The sequence below is a fragment of the Polistes fuscatus genome, unplaced genomic scaffold, assembly GCF_010416935.1.
Source record: "Polistes fuscatus isolate 324 unplaced genomic scaffold, CU_Pfus_HIC Scaffold6, whole genome shotgun sequence".
In the NCBI taxonomy this organism is placed as follows: domain Eukaryota; kingdom Metazoa; phylum Arthropoda; class Insecta; order Hymenoptera; family Vespidae; genus Polistes; species Polistes fuscatus.
In genome coordinates this window covers 10,216,984-10,237,776 of record NW_025113140.1, presented here as the reverse complement: position 1 = coordinate 10,237,776, position 20,793 = coordinate 10,216,984, and the positions used below count along the sequence as shown (strand labels likewise).

The following is a 20,793-nucleotide window of genomic DNA, read 5'->3' as shown; positions in this document are numbered from 1 at the left end:
TTTCGTTTTTCTTTTTTTACAATGTTTCGCAACGTTGGTTTATTAAAAAGCGAGGAGTATGAAAAAAAAAAAATGAAATAAATTAGGTAAAACAACACGGTTTTTGTTTTAAAATTAAAACCAACCAAATGATATACGTTCCGTGTTGCGTTTAATTAATGATTTTAATTTTTTTGTGAAAGCTCTATCAATACGATTCAATACGTATATTCGTTTTCGAGTATGATATCGAGTTATTAATTTTCTTTCTTATATAGTTTGAGAATGTTTTGTGATTTTCAGTCATGACGTTGGATCTCATAGAATGCATTGTGTTGTCGACGATAAACCGCACCCCACAGAAATTTTCCAGGGACGTCGTCGCGCGTCCACGGGACGTATGGATTTCAAGCCGCAAACAAATTCTCTCGTTCTCGTCACACAGCAGACTACTACGATGGTACACGTTTAATTGCTTCGCACGGGATCGAGATGGATGAGTGCTTCCTATGATATTCCCGCGTATGTTTCGTCGAACATTGATGGCGGTGACTTTTGATGCATGGCTAGAAGGGACACCACTGGCTAACGAAATAAATTCTTTCGCATATCATTCTCAACATACCTAACTTTCTCTCCTTCTCTCTCTCTCCCTTAATTGTGGTTCGCACATTCAAAACCGAATCGATTTCTCGTTGAAATCCCAAGAGTTAGATATTTCATTTTTATTATGTTAAATATCTTTTAAAATAAAGAACGTGCTTTAACGTTTGATAACTATAAGAAAATTTTCTATCGGAGTTTTTTTAGTCCCTGGAACGAATGGTAAGCGAAGCGAGAAAAATTTTCGACATCGTTAGCATAAAATGCTTCTTTCCGCACAACTGTTCTTCCCTTCCCACTAACTATTTTTGCTCACTTACATTAGTTAGTCTTTATCTTTCTCTTTCTTTCTATCTCATTCTCTCTCTCTCTCTCTCTCTCTTTCTCACATTATTTTTTCTCACCGCGTTGGCCGCGAATATTCGAGAACAAAAATGACACTGCCGATCGTGAAATGAGTTTTCAAGAGATCCCAACGCTCGGAGAGTTTCGAAAAGATCATATAACGAAAGAAGAAGGATCCACTTTGGTAACTTTTTTTCGCTAAACTTTACTCCGAGGATGCGCGAAAATGGGCACAAGGGAACGTAATTTTTCTCCCGTTCTCGTGAATAGTCGAACGGAAAATGTGCGTTCCCTTTTTCTCTTTTCTTTTCCCTACGAAATTATTCATTTTCTTCTTTATTTCTTTTTCCCTTTCACTGTGCGCGTGTTTCTTTTCTTTTCTTTCATTTTACACATATATATATATACAGAGAGAGATAGTACTAAACACCTGTGGCACGTAGAATTTTCAATAAATATCGGCCTAACATCTGAAGAAATGACTAACTTAGGTCAACCAATCTTACATTGGTTTGTACTCTTTGTTTCACGATGAATCGGAAACTTCATCGATAGTTTTGATTTCGCACTTTACTCAACGATAACCTGTCGTAGAATGAAACGACGACGACGACGACGACGACGACGACGACGACGACGACGATGAAAACCATTCAAAAACTTTCTCGTGTCCTCGTTTTCCCTTTAAAACGGTACGATCTCTTAGTCTTGCGATCGACGACTACGGCGGCGGACAAAGTCGGTCGTTTGAAACTTAGAACCGAGACTTTGAGATTGTCCTCCAACCTCTATCTTTCCCCCTAAAAGACGTCTTCAAACAACTTTGACTTTTGGAAAAGGGATGCGACCCTTCTATTCTTCCTTCTCGTATTCGCGAGCTTTCAAGTAAAGGAGAAATGATACGTTTTTTTTTTTGTAATTGTTATTTAACTTAAAGATCTTTCGAAAACTTTTACAAATGTTATTTCCTCGACCCCGTGTACTTTATATTTATTATTTATATTAACTAATTAATTAATAAAACTAAGAGAGACAGATTATAAAAACACATGTGTGGGATGCGAGCATCTCCAACCCAAAATTAAAGTAGGCGTTCGTGAGGAGATTGGACGGTGGGCCCTGGATAGCTCAATGGTTAAGAGCAGTCGCCCGGAAAGCGGAAGATCCGGGTTCGAGGCCCGGTCCAGTCTGTCCAACGGCCCAATTTTTTCACGAATCCTACACATAGTACAAACGTAAGCCAATAAAAATGATTAATCAAAAATGTTATCTCTCGTAGATTATCAAAGATTAAATTATACATATATATATATGATACAATGATAACAATAGCATCGTATATCAGCTTAATAAATTCTTAAAAAATTCCGCCGTCACATTTTCGAGAGATACGAAATTAAATCGCCAAGGTAGAAAAGTAGAACGCGAGCAGTCTGCTACGAGGCATTCGCCCGTAATAATTTTCGTCCAGTAAATTTTGCGGATAGGCTCGTAGGTGTGTTACCAGTGGCGCACCGAACTATCGTATAATTTTCCACCGTATAATTGTCACATTTAGTTTGGTCACCGTTACTGGCAATTTAACCACATATTTTTCGCTCCCGTGCCTTTCTCACTTTTCGTTAGATTCTAACGCGTTGCTTTGACCCGAGAATACGGCAACGCTTTGTGGTTAGGTTTTAATTTTCATCGTGGAATACGTGAAATTGCGAATAAACGTATTCGTCTTTCCTTTATCCTAAATTACTTGTAAGTTTTAACAACGAAAAATAGATCTTTCTACTTTTGAATTTTGCGAGTTAACGTAACGGTGACATTTAAAACACGATCATATAATCGTATTTGTTAGTCGTGAATGTAGAACGTCTGTGGGGTTCTTCATTTACACGGTCCTATCTTTTTTCTACGTTGTCCAAACAATTCCATTTTTACGAGGACCGAGAGGAATGTTCGTCGCTCGCGTGTGACGTTAAACAGAAATGCACCGAAGCGAAATATATCAGAAAACCAGCGTTATTTTCCTTGCTGTTTGTATACCCCTATCGTTTGGGATCCGCATGATAGACAGTTTCTGTGTAACGCCGTTCCATTTAACGTACGAAACGATTTTGGCCAAACACGAAGAGGTCCGAGGTTTCTATACGTGTATACATATACATATCTGTATGTGTATACATGTATAAACCAAGTTCGTTCACGAATCCAGTATTAGCGTTCAACCCGTGAAAAAACGATCCGATAAAATACAATAGCATGTAGGTAGTTTTGACGAAGAGTGAATCGCTTTTTTATCAACAGATCGATATCGATCTCGTTTACTCGATTTTAACGTAACGTTTCATTATTCACGGGTACGTACCTATCTCTCGTAAATAGAATCGAATAATCGTGTTTAAAATCGTACGTCGTGCACGGAATCGAAGAAATATTTGAATTAGCCTCGTAATCATCCCTCGTCGGGTTTACCCTACTTCCATTTATACGAAAACAAACGAAAAATCGCGATGTATTTTATTTATTCAACTTTGTGCTACACATTAACATTATATTCTACGATCGATAAGGAAAAATACGGAATAATTGTTGGAACGAAAGAAAAATATTGGAAAAAGTCGTCGAATCATTTTGATATAACAAAGCTGCGATTACGCTGGAATATATGAGTGGACGCGCGCGCGAACACGTGTGTATTTGGGTGTGTGTTAGTTTATGGATTGACAAACGGAACGCGTAGACGCATATGAGAGTTTTTGTTCGGTCGAAATTCCGCTACGCTTGGAATAGAAACGCGAATTCGCGGCATACGGGTAGAAGGAAAACATCAAAGAGAAGACGCGCATCATTAAGCATATTTACATTTTCAACGAAATCCGTTCGAAAAGAAATATACATATATTATAATAAATTGCATAAAAACTTTCGATATTGAAGGAAAGTATACTTGCGAATTTTTCTCCTTCTGTAACAAGCCCAGGTAGAAATGATATCAAAATATTATCAAATGAGGCTTTATATTCGGAGGTAATAAAGTACACGTGTCTCTTAAATTCGAGATTTTTTAAGGTTTTGCGTTTTACGATATCAAAAAATTTCGGTTATCTGTAATAAATATATTTTCCTTTTCCACAAGATTCTGGACATTTGAAATTTATAAGGAATAACTAAAAATGTTGATACATTTCAAGTAGTATAAACTGGGATATACAGTCAGACGGTGATACTCGCAGTAGTAAAAATCTACGATGTAGTCAGACAGGAATCGAAAAATTTAAAAAAAAGACGAAATAATAAAGGGAGAGAGAGAGAAAGAGAAAGGAAGAAGAATAAGCGCGATGGACGTTAGAAGAAATAGTGTAAAATCAGCAAAAGACCAACCTGAATTCATTCAACGTAACACGAGATTGGCTGGGTTCTCGTTGCATGCACCGGTGCACTGATTTTGTATCTGCCTCTCTTTTTCTTTTTCGTTTCTATGATTCAGGTGTCGATGTAGCTACTCGTCGAGAAAAAGAGGAATGGTAAATTGCTGAGGTAAGCGATACCAAACGAGAAAGAGAGGTAGAAGGGTTAGGGGGCAGGGGTGGGGGGGGGAGGAGAAGTGAGAAAGAGATTGTAAACGTGTGAACGCACAAGAATACTTTGGTATCGGAGAATATTTCAATACAGACAGTCTTTCGTGGAGTATCTACATCGGTTCAAATGGATTTGGCAAAGGAAAATTCGATGGTACTCGTTGTCGCTTATTTTTCTCTTCGATAAATCCTTTTATTCGTTTTCCATGCGTCGTACCAATGTCCTGATAAAAATTTCTCCTATTCGAACCACCCCCCAGTTTTACGGTTAGATTTCTAACCTTTAAAGAAATTTGTTTGTAAGTCGTTTCATTTTGTTTTTATTTTTGTATATGAAATTTCTCACATTTTCATAAATTTTATCTTCTTACTTTGCGGGAGTACCTAAAAATAAAAAAAAAAAGGTTTACTCAGTGGAATTTTTCTATTTTACCGTCTAATAAAAGTCAGGGAATTTTTGAGAAGTAGATCGAATGGAAATCGTTGGAGAATGTAGGCAGGAAGGTGATGTGTGCGTTTAAAGATTGCGAGGAATTTTCAAGAGAGAGCAAAATAGTTGGCAAGAGGGGGTGAGTAAACGCACGGCAATCGAGTGAAAAGTAACGTCAATGGTAAAACCGAGTCCTATCTCTGCATGGCAGTCGAATAAATGTTTGATGCGGTCTGCTGTATCTATAAACACTCTTGTGGATACGCGTGCCTCTTGGAATCCTTAAGTGCTAATGTATACCAACTCTTTATAATACATACATATGCAATTTGTGCAGGTGTATGAAATTGTAGTATGAGATACCAGGTGTATATAGATATTGAAAAACAATATACGGTGAGGCATTTAAATTGCATAATAGAATAAAATAATATAATATAAAATAAAATAATTTTTTCTTAGAGAGAGAGAGAGAGAGAGAGAGAAGGCAAAGTCATACTATTTAAAAATTGTATATGTAATATATATTATATATATATATATATTTAATATATGCAATAGTAAAATAAGTTTCCTAAGGTTTTTATTTCTTTTTTATTAAAGTATATTTTTTATTATACTACAAAAGAGGCACGCGTAGATCGTAAAATAATTTTTTCAAGCTCTTTATATTTTTTTTTAATATTCTAGAATTATGTATTTTTTATTACTTAACATAAATTTGAGTAAATAGTAATAGGGGAAAGGTTTTTTCTTAGCGATATTTGAATTAAAATATATCTATGGGTAAGAATTTGTTTTAAAATAAATTTCATTGTTTTTAAAATAATCCTTGAAAAAAGAATTATTTTACTTCTGCAACTGTGTCATTTTAAAATAATGAAACTTAAAAGAACTTTTCCCACAATATCATAAATAAATAATATTATATATTTAGACTTGTCAATTTAAATATGTAATCCAACTATATACATATATAGATATAAAATGTTTCTTACGTAATCGCGTAGGTCGAACGATTAGAGGAGAAAATCTCTTAAGCTTTCTTGAATGTAACCGACGATATTCGAGTAACGCCAGAATGTTGTTTCAGTCTCACGTATATACTTACTTATCGTTGTCCCAGGTGAGCAACTATTTAAAAATGTATCCGTTACTTTTTTCCTATCATACTCGATAGCTTATTCCAGTTCTTCGTACCCTTACCTACCCTTTTCTCTGACCTTTTAACATTTACACGATTAAGATTTGCCAAATCTTACTATAGGTGCTTCATTTTTTTAACAAAACTTACTTATTTTAATTCAAATTTTAATTCAAGTGGTTTGACCATGTTTTTTACCGAAACTTCTTTTAAACTTATTTCTTTAATAGAATGTAATTCTATGTTATAGAATTTGTTAGAAATAAATATAATTTGTACGATTGAATATTATTTTGATAGTATCTTTTTTTCGTTTCATTCTTTTGAAAAGATCGTAGCCCAGAGGTACGATAAGAGACAGATATTCTTTATTCTTTTACGAGTATTTTAAAATTCGAAAATAAAGGAAAATATAATAAGAAGACTACCTTCTGTTTTTCCCCCATGTCCTTTTCTTACATTTTTATTTTTATCTTTATATTTATTTTTATTTGTATTTTTATTTCCTCTCTGTTCGTTCTATTTATATTTTTTCTTTTTTCTCTTTTCGTTTCTTCTTCTTCTTCTTCTACTTCTTCGTAGAAAACGCAAATAAAACAACTCGACGGAATTATGAATTCTTTTAAGGAGTTCGCATTTCCCCTTTTTGGAAAAACGAAGTCCAAGGAAAACTACGTTTTTCCCTTGGTATGACAAATTATGAAAGTCCTTCTAAAATCCGCTTCACATCGTCCATGATAAATTATAAAAGTCAACGAAGAAGGTTCTCTCTCTCTCTCTCTTTCTTTCTTTCTTTCTTTCTTCCATTCTTTCTGTTTTCTTTTTTCTCTTTTAAAGAGTACACAGCAAGGAGTTAAACGATGGCAGAGTTGATGGTAGTCGATGAGAATGAAGTTGTTCCTTTGTTGCAATGATTTATATCATCTACCAAAATGACCGAGCACGTTGCTAAAATATATACACATATAGATACATACATACGTATAGTATATAGTACATACATATATACATATACATACACATACGTATTTACCTGTCTTCTTAGTTGTCTGACTTTTCGCTAACACGTTTCCTATCTTTCCATTTTATTTGTATTATTCTTCGTTGCGAGAGAAACAGAAGTTCCATTTACGAGAATCGATAGTGAAAAATTTCACCATTTCTCAGAAGCAAAAGGTAGTAACTTCGAAACGCGTTACTTGACATATTACAATTCGACGACATCTCGACAAAGAAATATGACCGTCTTCGTGAACCATGTTATAAGTATTTCATCGTCTTCCCGGTACGCGCCTCGCCGTTCAGAAAGGCAAAACTTTCGACAAATTTCTGCAAATTATAACGAAAGGATTTCTCGTCGGATAAGAGAAGAACTTCGTCTTCCGATCTTATTAGTCAGTTGGACGAAACTTCCTCGCTATTCTCGTAATTCATTGACGTCATTAAAAAAGAGAGCAACATTCATCCTCGGAAATGAACGAACTTGCTGTCTGGGAATATTTGATAATTGTTACGTAAAAATATGATAACGCGTATAGAGTTACGAAGTGAGAGAAAGAGAAAGTATACCAACTATCCTGTTTATCAAATAAACTCTTGGATAAATGAATGAGAAAAATTCATATGAACGTATGAGAATGAAAGCGTAATTAAAGTAATCGTTGGTATTATCATCGTAAAATCTATTCGACTTTAAATTCGTATAGAAATAGGTTTTTCTTCTTAACGCTATCGTAACGTCTCCTTTTGCACATTTTTACTCGAATTAAAGCCGTGTAACGAACTTGCGATCGCGATAACGAGTGAAATACGTCGATGCGAGATAAAATTGTTCTTTCCTTTCCTTTCCTTTTCTTTCCTTTCCTTTTCTTTTCTTTTCTTTTCTCTCTTTATCTCTTTGTTAGCCGCAGGCTAAATTCCTTCGGAGAGATGGAACAAAGCTCGAGTTTCTCTTGGCTTTTTAGTTTAACGTCCAGTATTACGATTGGCAAACGAGAAGAATTTTAAACGATCCATTTTCCGACCGTTGTATTAACGAAGTTGGGTGAGGCGGAGGAACGGTGCGAAATATTGTAATCGGGTGAAATGGATATATATAGTATGTATATACATATATATATATATATATATTTAAACGCAAATAAGCCGCAGGATCCGTACGAACGGATCGATGAGTTTCATCGTGTTGCGGATAAATTCGATGGATAAAAAAAAAAGGAAAGAATAATACAATAGTAAAAAACAAAACAAAAAGAAACAAAACAGATACGTATACATATACACACACACACACACACACACAACATGTGAGGAAAAAAGAGAAACAAATATAAAAAAAACACATATATACCACGAGATATTCCGGTGAGCGAGTTAATCCTGTAAAAAATGTCAGCTTTTCGCCGACTGATTCCGTCCTCCATCAATTTCAAGCCCGTTCTATTCTCGACTTTATGGAGACCTTTTTTCCTATCTCTCTTTCTCTCCCTGTAACTCTATTTTTTTTTACTTTGACCTACCCCAAACTTCAAATAATCGGATTCGATAGATATTTCGGTATTAGCGCAGTGTCATGCTCCGAATCTTTACAAAGCAATAAAAATTGAAGAACGTCAAAATATTTTTCAATTTTGTTATACATGTATATATATAACAAAATTTTTTATATTAAATATATATATGTATATGTATATATATATATTGATATATTACTATGTATTTATTTCAAGCATGCATCACATTTGAAAGAAAAGAAATGGTGCGTTCTTATATTAGATTTCGTTAATTGTTTTTCGTTGATAGGCTTGCGAGAAATAAAATATTTACACGCTATTTTATATGAATAAAAAGTTGTAAAATTGATATGTTCGTGATATAGGAACAAAAATGTATCCCCGAATGAAATTGTATTTAATTTATCTTCGCGCTTATACGAGAAAAACCTATGAAATAAAAATGATAGTAAATGATGTTACTAGTAACATAATTAATTTATTATGCAAGTGCAATTGCAAGTGCATATTCCGCTTTTTAGTAATGAGGATTTTATTTCAGTTGATCCGACAGAAATGCATACAGGGTGGTTAATTTGATATCTTCTCGTCTTTCTCCTTTGTTCTATTAATCTCTCCTTCCCACCCTCTTTCACTTTCTCTCTCTCTGTTTCTCTGTCTCTCTCTCACTCTCTGTTACTCACTTCTAAAATGGCAAAGAGCCAAAGAATAAAATTAGCCGTGATACCCACGATAGTCCTAGCAATACAACAGAATGAAGTCATTACATTAATTGCCACGACGCATAATAACGAGACAGTCCGTTAAACCGACGAGAGAAGGGGTTGCAAAGGGGGTAGCTTGGATGCTAAAGGTCGACGCATTTTTAGAATTTTAATAAGTACGTTTTGTCGGTTCTCGTTGACAATGATTACATTTATTTTTCTTTATTTTTCTGTATTTTCTTTTCTTCCTTTTTAACTTTCTTCGTTCCTTTTCATGCGGAATAAACGGATGGTAAAACGAATTTTTAAATTCTTCCGTAATATATTTCCAAAAGTAATTTATTCGTGGTATGCTTGTACTACAACTTTTTATATTATAATCGAAATTACTTTTCGTGGAATAGGATTACAAAAAAAGAAAACGAGAGAAAACAAAATATGGAAAATAAACGATTGGTCGTTGGATTTTCGATATTTTTACAATTCTATTTCTTATTCTTTTTTTTTAAAAAAACAAAAAGAAAAGAAAATCGAAGTCATTCGTGGTCAAAAAAAAAACAAATCGTTCGTTGAAGAAGGAAGTGAGTAAAATGAACGATTTTAGCGATATCACCGTCTTCCCTCTTTGCGGCTCTTTGTCAATTTCCCCTCTTTCCCCTGTTTAAACGAGAAAACAGATACGATGGGGGGAGGGGGGTTTTAAAAAAAAAGTAGTAGGAAAAAGCGGTTATATGTTCGAACTCTGGCGTTGGTCCAGTTTGAAAAAAAATCTATATTTTAACTTAAGAAGACCCTCTTAATAGCACTACCGTCCCAGTTCTTATAATTGGACCACTGAGAATTCATCTTATCCGTTCTTTTTCTAACCTTCAGAAATATTTGCGAACTTTAACCATCATCAGACTTTCTTACGTTTTTCTAGTTTTGATTTTTTTTATTTTTCTTCAAATGAAAATATATCGAAAATTGTCGTGCGATATGAAATTTTATTCGCAATCGTTTTCACCTTATCGTTGTTTGTTATACCGTATAAAAATTTTTCTAACGATGAGAATTTTTCCGATAGAACGTATAAAGACACGTAGGATAAAGTGAGACAGAGGGATGGAAATATTTTCGTATAAAAACTAAAAGAAAAGAGATAGGAAGAAAAAAGGAAAGACCATCTTTCCCATTCGTTCGAATTTCGATGGAAAAGCAGACTTACATCGATTTCCATGACAATGGAACGGCAATACGTCTTGGACTCGGAATCTCGATGAAATATCTCTCTCTCTCTTTCTCCCCTTCTCTCGTTCCCTTTCACAGTTGGCAGCTGGATTCGAATGACAATACCACTGGAGGGAGTTATCCTGTACTTTACGTAGTAAGAGAAGAAGATCTTGGTATCTAACCAGTAATTCCTGGTCTGGTAGAATCGAAACGCCGATAGGGATAAAACAGGAGAGAGTGAGAGAGAGAGAGAGAGAAAGAGACATAGACATAGACAGATAAATTGAGTGAGAAAGTGAGAGAACGAAGGGGCGTGAACAGATAGACGCGTGAAGATCACTTTGAGAAGACAAATGTATACTAAGGTGGTTCGTTGGTGCACCGTAGGATGTTAGAAAACGCGAGATCTACAACAAATCCATGTGTCCTGGTTAAAATGAATGGACGGACGAAAAATAAGATGAAAGACAAACGAAAAGAAAATAAAAGTGATAACATTTTCTAATCCAAGAAGAAGAAGAAGAAGAAGAAGAGAAGAAGAAAACTTGACTATACTAACTTATAAATTCGAGTTTGATTCCTTTCAAGAGTTTGACTGTAACATAACTTCAGGACATTCACGACAAACGAAATTTATTATCATTTCTTTTATCTCTTTTTGATGATGGAGGTTAAACTAATGAAAACTTTTTCTAAGTCAAATTAATATGCATTTTGATTAAATTTTTGTCGCGTTATGAAATATTAATTATTCATTTTTCCTTTTTTTATGTAAAAACAAATAACGAGATAAACAAGATTTTCGTAATACTTATTATCTTTACTTTACTATATTTTCCTTGTCTTTACCCGAAAAGTTACAACAGCAGCCATTCCTGAAAGAATTTATGTCGCCTCGACATTCTTACGTTCGTTCGTTCGTTTGTTCGACTTTCACGACGTAAAGGAACTCGGCTGGATGTCCCGTATTTCACGGAAGATTTAATCCTGATCCTTTTTAATCTCCACCCTTCGGCCTTTTATCGGTTTAGGAGATCTTCATGTTTCAAGTTAGACGGTTGAATAGATTCGATTCGTTTTTCCATTTGCGTGGACACTTTTCAAGTCGACCGTAGAAAATCTGCCAAGATAAGGGATACAAGAGAAAACAAAAAAAAAAAAAGGGAAAAGAAATATCTTTAAATTAATTAATTGCAGAGAATGTAATTCGTCTTAGAACTGTAACCAAACAAAACAAAAATATCTTCAGCACCGTATACGTAATTCAACGTTACATTGTTCGGGAACTTATCGATCGTCCAGTAATTAACGCAAGGGAAAGAAAAAGATAGAAGAAAAATAGAAATAAAAGAAAGAATCGCTATAGCAATAGTAACTATATCTATGTACATACAACAATAGAACACGTACTGAACACAAAACGCGAGTACCTATGCCATTACGTGCTTCAATTCTCAAGTAGCTAACATATAATCCTCGATCCGCTACTATACGTGGCACATTTTCAAAAATTAAATACCAACTCCTCTCTCTTTCTCTTCCTATCTCTCTCTCTCTCTCTCTCTCTCTCTCTTTGTCTTTCTCTTTCTCTTTATTTTCTGTCGAAAGAGGAAGAATCTACGGGGGATGGTAACGCTCGTAACAATTAAAAATACAATTAAAAAACAATTTAACAACCGGCGAAAGAAGTCTAATTGTTGAAAATATTTCATTTACAGATATTACATTTTTTCTATTTATTATTTCTTATTATTGCTTTTCTATTATTACATTTGTAATTTTTTTTTATTAATAGTTATAGTTAATGCGTATTACATGTTTCTAATAAATAATACATTTTCTCGTCTGCTATTCTTTAAAAGAATATTCAACGATTCTCTCGATAGACGCGATACTGCTGATTTTTTTTTTCTCTATCTCTCTCTCTCTCTCTCTCTCTCTTCAATCTTTTTCGTTCTATGTAATTGGACAAGCATAAATCATATGCAGCAAGTGCATATCATATCGTTGTTGGCATACTCGACTATGTACACCGAGTGGACGTTCGTCCTATTTCGCGGAGAGTCCGAATATCATTGGAACGATGACAGCTCACTACGATGGAAAATGTTTTGTATGATTCCCAATTCTATCTTCTCTCTCTCTCTCTCTCTGTCTTTCTCACTTTTCGTTTCATATATTTATTTCCTCGATGATCTCTTCCTGATATATTCTGATAATCGTTCTCTGACACCTAAATTGCACGATCAAATTAATCGCTTTTGAATAAAGAAAACAAAAAACAATTACAAAATTGTTTCGCAAGGAATAATACCAGGTCAAATTGGATCGTATATCTTTTAAAAATGATAACAAATTTATTCCATATATTATATATTTTTCCAATTTTCTTTTTACGACTTGTTTAAAGAAATATCTAAAATAAAAATATATAAATAATCTATGATTAATCTCAAATATTAAATATTCGAAATAATGTCTCTCCATGAATCATCTTTATATTTTAAGCAACGATATTTAAATATAATATTATCAAATAAAAATAATATATATTTTTATTGTTCCCTGTGTATTTTATCGTTGCTGTAATATATACAAATTAATATATAGAAAAAAAAAAAGAAAGATATATTTAATTGATATTCATCCTTTAATTATTTCACGATGTTTATATATTTTTAATTTTCGACGAGTCAAAACTCTTGCATATTCGAGCAAGTGACATCGTTTTAAAACCCATTTTCTTTTTATTTTTCTTTTTTCATTTGCGTCAATTCACCTGCTCTTGGCAGCAAAGACTGGTCGTCCTTTTGCACTTACTTTAGTGTCCCTCGTCGTCGTACTCCGGTTAGAGATCGTCTAGGTTAAAAAAGTATACGACGAAACTCATAGGAAAAAGAGATAGAGAGAGATAGAGAGAGAGAGAGAGAGAGAGATAGGGAATGGCATTTTCGAGGAAACTAGTAGTGTGTGCGTAGCGGCCATCTCACGACAGGAAAAGCGAGATATGGTGGAGGCTGGTACAATAAAAGCAAAGACCAATCCGCTTAAAATGCGGCCTCCGGCACGAGCAACTACCGCAGGATTTTTGTTCACGAGAAGTACAGTAACTCTTTGTCTCTCTCTCTCTCTCTCTCTCTCACTCTCTCACTCTCTGTCTCGCTCATTTTCACTCTCTTTTTCTCTCTGATACACAGTTTACATTGAACTACTTTTTGAGAGAACCATCGACCTTTGTTCTCCTCACAGATTTTTAACTTATAAATCACTTACATTATTTTCCTTCTTTTTTCTACTCCCCCTTTTCTTTTTACCATGAAACAAATTTGAAATTTCAATTATAAATCAAAGTATCTTTTTAATTATCGTCCAAAGTTACTCTACGTATTATAATTAATCTGTCTATCAATTGAAATTATTTTACCTTTCTGCTACAAATCTAAAATGTTATTATACAATCGAACGGATTTCGATCTGTTATTGACACATTTATTGCTGCCTTGACGTTTACGTGGTTATACGTATGTACGTGTGTACCTGCGCAGCAGGTGTATTTAAATGATATTCTGTATGTAATTCTTGTGATAGGGTGTTGATGTATAGGTGGTGATTACTGTTTGTTAATATTAATTATTATTAATAACATTTAACTTAACAACACTGTTTTACTGAAAACTAATATTAGATTATACAATATGGTTATGCTATTTATACGCTATTTTTACTTTTACTAACCTATTTGATATCTCTACTTATTCTAAATCATAAATTCTTACATATTACGTTTGAAAACGTTGCGTTTGAAGCAAGACAATAATATCGAATAATTATTTTGCATTTAGACGTGTATCGATACGTTTTTTAAAGATTTCATAATTATATTCCTAAACGCATTAGTTAATATTAATATCGAATAATTTAATAATGATATAAACCTTATTGAAAGTGTTAAATCATTGATTTTCTATTAATTTGTAAATTATGTCATTAAATTTATTATTAGTTTAAATTCTCACTGTTAACAACTAATGTGAATGAAGAATACATTTGTACGTTCAAGAAGCGTTGAATCGAATAAGAAAGAATTGATAGGAATAATTTATGAAGGATTTGAAAACATTTTAAAAGAAATCAATACTAAGCTTTAGAAAACCGATAAGGAAAGATCGAAATTGATTACTTGAGTGTTTTAAGTTTGATCAAATAAAGCTTTAGATTTATCATAGAAAAATACGATTTGCATTGCATCGGTTTAAATCTTATTTTAATCCTTTTCTTTTGTTCTTTAATTTTTATTAATTTTTGTTTTTTATAATAAAAGGTGACCGATAAGAAATATAAATTTAATTTAAAAATTTATAAATTTATTTGTTGTTTATTTGACAAAAATATAAATCTTCATAATGTTTTTCGAGATAAATCTAATGAATTAATTATAAAAGGATTTTATATGCATGTAAAAGCACCAGTAAATACATTTGCGAGATGATATCAACACAACTGAGAATATTTTTAACACGAGAATTGATATTTCTCAACATTTTTCATAATTATTCTATTATGTGCGTTATAGTTGTAGTTTGTAGGGTGAAAATATAAATGAAAAAAAATCAGTCTTCCTTTTCCTTTTCGTTTATTTTTTAACTTTTTTATTTTCTTATTTAGTTTCCTTCTTTCTTTCTTTCTTTCTTTCTTTCTTATTCTCTTTCCGTCTTCATTTCACATTTTGTGTCGTTCGTGTTCTTTCATTTTATACATATAGGTATACACATATATATATATACTACAGGTATTACTGGAGGATTCCTTCTTTCTCTCTGGACAAATCCGTAAAAAGCTCGATCCGATTAGAGTCGAAACAAAGCCACGCGAAAAGAATTATGAAGAAAGAAAGAGAATTAACGAGATGGACGGGAAAAGAAAATCTGGGATCGACTTTCTTGAGATATCTCTCGAAATACTTCGATATCTCGATTAACGGATTAAATTAAGTGATTAAATAAATACGATAGATGTGTTCGTTAATGGCTATAATAAACAAACTTGCTAAATAATATGAAGGAAAATTTCAATTAAATGAAGTAATTAAAATAAATATATGTTTATATAAAATTCGAATAAATTCGGTCAAATTAAAGCGATACAAAGGAACCTTTGCCAGAGATTTGTAATTAATTTACGAATCGGAACTAATTAGAGATGGAAAATCAACGACTTCATTAACGAGTCAATAGACAAGTACGAATGATTGATTGAAACTTTACACACGTACACGTATACACATAAATATACAATGTCGGGAAAGGAAAATTGGAACAGTAAAATCATCGTAACAAAATCATTATGATACAAGTTATTCTCTTATGTAGCAATCAAAATATTAGATTATCGTATCGATTAGAAAGTAAAATTTCAAATACCTCACGGATTTACACGTTTTCCTTTAAAATCCGTTAAGTTATCGTAGGATGGATATTCTAGCACGTGTAATATCCCTTATTGGTCGTATCAAGGATGGTACTTGGGATACCTAATCGTTCGTTGGAAATTATTTTCTCTTCTTCTAAAAGAGAGAGAGAGAGAGAGAGAGGGAGTTTAACTCTATCCCTTTTAACATAGTAGAGTAAGGTTGGTTGAAGATGTGTGTTAGTGTGTGGCAAATAACGGCGAGAGATACGTACGCTCGATATCAGGATAACTTGGAAGGATAGAAGAGGTAGTATGTGAGGCAAGGTGAAGTGAGGTGTGTCGAGTATCGTTGGTTAGGAAAGGATCCAAAGGGATCTTCCTATGCGATGTTCGAACGCACATGGAGGATCTCTTCCGTCGTATCGAGTTGAGGCTAAGGCCATTCCGTTATCGGGATGGCTCTCGTTGCGCTAACACTACTACCGATTTACATGCAACCTCGAAATCGTATGCTATTGGATAGTGGTAACATAGATATATATAAGACTTGAATCCTCGAGCCAGTTTCCTAGTCGTGAAATCAAATGGCCTTTAAAAAAAAATTCTAAATCTAATATAGCAACTTGCTAAGAAATTAAATACGAATATATATATTAATTCATATTAAATGTGTGTAGGTTAATTATTTTTATTATTACGTCTGACGAATAATCTTTTCGCATTTTCTCTTCTCTCTCTCTCTCTCTCTTTCTTTCTGTTCTTGTTTTTTCTTATCTCGAACTCGTTCTTTTTTCCTTTACCGTAGTAGAGTAAAACGGATCTATCCTAGCTGCTCTTTCTCTTCTTGTAACGTGTTTATCGCATCGACGATGAATCCACTTGTCACGCTCGCTGGAATTATACCACTCGGAATTCTAGAAAACTAGTAGACAAACTTTCTCTCTCTCTCTCTCTCTTTCCCTTTCTCTCATTCTATTTTTAACTTTTACCAAAGTAAAATCCCTAACCAAAGCAAAGAAACGACACGTTCCCTTTCAATTATCTTCTTTTCCCTCATTTATTCTTTATCTATATCTATCCCTTTTCACATTGTTTCCATTTTTTCATTGTTCTCGTATTTTTGTTTTATTCATCGATAGATTATCTCTACAAAAACCGTAGTTAACGTCACGGAAAATCAAGACAAATCGGGCACATCCATCGGGGTAGGAGAATAATTTTTAAATTCCTCCCTTCGGAATAATATTTCCATTTGTCGCTCTCGTAAATCAGGAAACACGATCCGTCCATGTTTTCCGCTTAAATTCTCTTTTATTTTTCTATCTCTCTCTCTCTCTCTTTCGAACGGCACCGGGAAGAATTATGACGTTTAACCGCACGCCAGAGAAAGGGAGATACACGTCTCTGATATCTCGAACAGGAAAAAAGGAAAAGAGGGATATGAAACGTATTGGTTAAAGAAGAAAAAAAAAAGACGAATAAAGAGAAAGAGAGAAAAAAAAAAGATATCTGTAAACACAGTGTCGATTTGTCACGAGGAAAATCCTCGTTTTAATCGAGAAACAATTAAATCGTTCTGTACTCGTGCGAATAGAAAAATCAAGTACTTTAATCGATTCGTTTGGTGGTATCACTTTCAATCCCTACTCCCTTGCCCCATCTTTCCCCATCCCCCAATACCATCCTACCTCCAGTAGATACCTCTTAAATCGACGAATTTAATCGAATTCGAGATTAAGTTAGACGCGTAAACATTTATCGTTTACAACAAGAAGATCGGTTACGTGTGCCATTACTATTGTTCGTTTGAGATGCGTTTTAAACGAATTTCAACGCGCTTGTGCGTGGAAATCTCTTTTTGTTGAATAAATATTGGAAAGAAAAAACTGGGACAAAATGATTTGCCTCGAATGATTCGAATGAAAATAAATGTTGATTACTTACACTTGACTAATCCATAAAGATTATTCAAATTTTGTTCGACAACTGAAATGTTTGTTAATATTACCTTAACACAGTTTAGTTTAAATAATTATTGAATAAATGTATATCGTTGTATGGATAAATCTTCGATACAGTTAGTAGTGTTGTTATTCATTCGACGTTGAAACCGCAATCCTTGATTAGGATAATACCAGACAACTGGATTTGAATAATGGTCAATTGTTTTCGCGAGGATAGGGAAGTAGGATGGTGTATAGGTGAGGGAGAGGAGCCCACAAATTAAACGCACCAACTAGGTGAGATCGATCGACTAATCGACGAGGGGTCAGCTAGAAGGACCCGCTAATGTCACAGTCGTTGCCTTTTCCCGGTCGCGGATTAACGCCATTCGAATTTCGAACCCTGGATAATCAGAGTTTCGCAATTAACACGCGTGCACGATCAGTATGTCGAATCAAGTTATAGTGCGGATAAAATCATGAATATTTCTAACCGATACGTAATGTTTATTCTTTACGTTTATTACAACTGTAAGTGCCCGAAAAATATTATTTTTAAATTAGAAAATAATTTATCGAAATATTACATTTATACAAACGAACAATTTCATCATTTTTCTAACTTGTAATGATTGTTTAAAAACCTTTCTTGAACTCGTTAGCTTTCGAATAAATCCTACGAATGTTGAATCCTAATACTTGTTTCTTTAGGACACACCCAATAAATATATTTAACAATCTAACTGTGTATATCTACTGTTTCCTCTTACAATTAGTTGTCACCGTCACTTTCCGAAGCGTACATGAAATCACATATAACCGAGATACCCTGATGGGTTATCGGTTAACAGAGGAAGCTAGCCATCTATTCATCTGGCCTCGTGTCTCTCAATATTTGTCCGTTACACGTGAGAGAGAGAGAGAGAGAGAGAGACAGAGAGAGAGAGAGAGAGACAGAGAGAGAGAGAGAGAGAGTATATTCATCTGTCTGTCGGTGCTTATGAGACACCTGCTTGTCGGGGAAGCAGTCAATGCATTCGGTGGCCTATGCATGTACGTCAAGGATCTTGAACAGTAATTATGCTTGTTCCCATAAGTGACGCGGATCGTCTGACGTTTCATGATTGACTTCAGTTTACGCGAACCCTTGGCCACCCACCCTATATTTCCACATACTATCGTTTCGAACAGATAGTTCGTCATAGCAACGATCAATAAGCATACATGGTGTGTCCGCTTTCATCATCTTGGGAAATGAAAGATATTGATGCTACTTCCTCTTGCTACCGAGACTCAACGTAGGTAGAAAATATCTACGTGTAATTTTATACACGCGCATTAGGAGGGGGGGGGGTTTGTTTCTCTGTACGCGCGCGAATACGAATTTTTCTATTTGAATGGATATTCTTCGTAATATTCTGTTTTCACATTTGACATTCTCCGTAAAAAATATCATTACATAACTTTTTATTTACCGTACATATAAATCCATGAAACCGCAGGTTAATTGGATTTTTTCGTAATTAAGATAAATACCTATGTAAACGAGGGCTTCACTATAACGAGAAAGAATTCGCGTTCGTTAACGTTCGTTTAAAATATGTACCTAACCGGAAAGGATATTTTAACTTGCGTAAAATATATATATATTTTTTTTTTTAAATTTTCAATTATTAAACCGCTCCCGTCGTATAATATTGTGCTTCCATGTCTTGTACATTTATTTTTATATACCTCCATGTACACCCTTTATTTTTTCGTTTATATTAAGAATGGAACTAATAATCAATTGGATCAGAGAAACTCGAACGAAGAGGAAAAAGAAAATCAAAAAAGAGAGAGAGAGAGAATAAAAAAAATGAAAAATTGCTCTCTTTCCCACTTATTTTCATTTCTGCGAAAAAAATATAAAATCATGAAAGATCCAAAATAAAATAGAGAAAAAAGAAAAGGAAAAGTATTAATCCCTCGAAGACTTTTGACAAATTCAAGAGAAGAAATAGGATTCCGAGTTGCTGGATAAGACTTTTCTAACTTATAATTGGATTTTTCGATGTCCAATAAGGTACAAATCAAATTCTATATAGCACGTACACCAAACCGCTGAATACAAATTCGTTTCGCGGACGTTTATAAAATAAGAACAATTCTCTAGTCGATGTAATTCTTCTCTCTACTTTGTTCTATTTTTGTCTCTTTACTTCCTCGTCTCTCTCTATTTTAACTGTCTTCTTACCATTACCTTCTCTCTCTCTCTCTCTCTTATACTCTCTGTGGTATCTTTATTTGAAAGTGCACCTGTGCACTCATGTTAGTTCGAGCCATAAAGTTGGTAATCCTCTCGAATTGTCGAAATCTTACGAACTTCCTCTCGCCATTCTACTTTTCGACCTTTTTATCTACCCGTTTCCTTGCTCTAATTTCTTTTTTTTTTCCTCCTCTCTATTTTTTTTCTTTCTTTTTTTTTTTTTTTTTTTTTATTTCTTCTCTCTGGTCTCGTTAATCGCTCGTGATACATCGAAATGGTCGACATGAAAACTGCAAACACTCGAATAGGTTGGCTTTAACTTTGACGGCTACTACTAGCGAGCGATTTTTAAGCCATACGAAAATCGAGAGAGCGTTCCAACGCGTACTGACAACCAGGGGTCACTACGGGCTAGAAAAATCGAAAATCTATCGGTGTGCTTCATCGGCGTAGGTGGCAACGAGCTGGACCACGAATTTTCACTGTTACGTCCTAACTCGGATTATCCTCTAAGGAAGACGGACGGTTACAGCTTCGAAACACAAACGTTTTCTATACTTCAAAAGTATTTAATAAAATATCGTTTCCCTGTTATCTTTCCATTTCAAATTTATAGTCTCTTTTGTTTTTACCGACAATTTTTATTTCTTTTTTGCGTTATTTCCTCTCTCTATCCATCTCTCCCTCTCTC

The 20,793-nt window shown here is 34.0% G+C and overlaps 1 protein-coding gene across 6 annotated transcripts in view; it reads left to right on the top strand.

Moving 5' to 3' along the window:
* LOC122523615 overlaps window positions 1-20,793 on the top strand; it is a 163,829-nt gene that overhangs the window by 14,164 nt on the left and 128,872 nt on the right. The gene's annotated exons all lie outside the window — the stretch shown is intronic.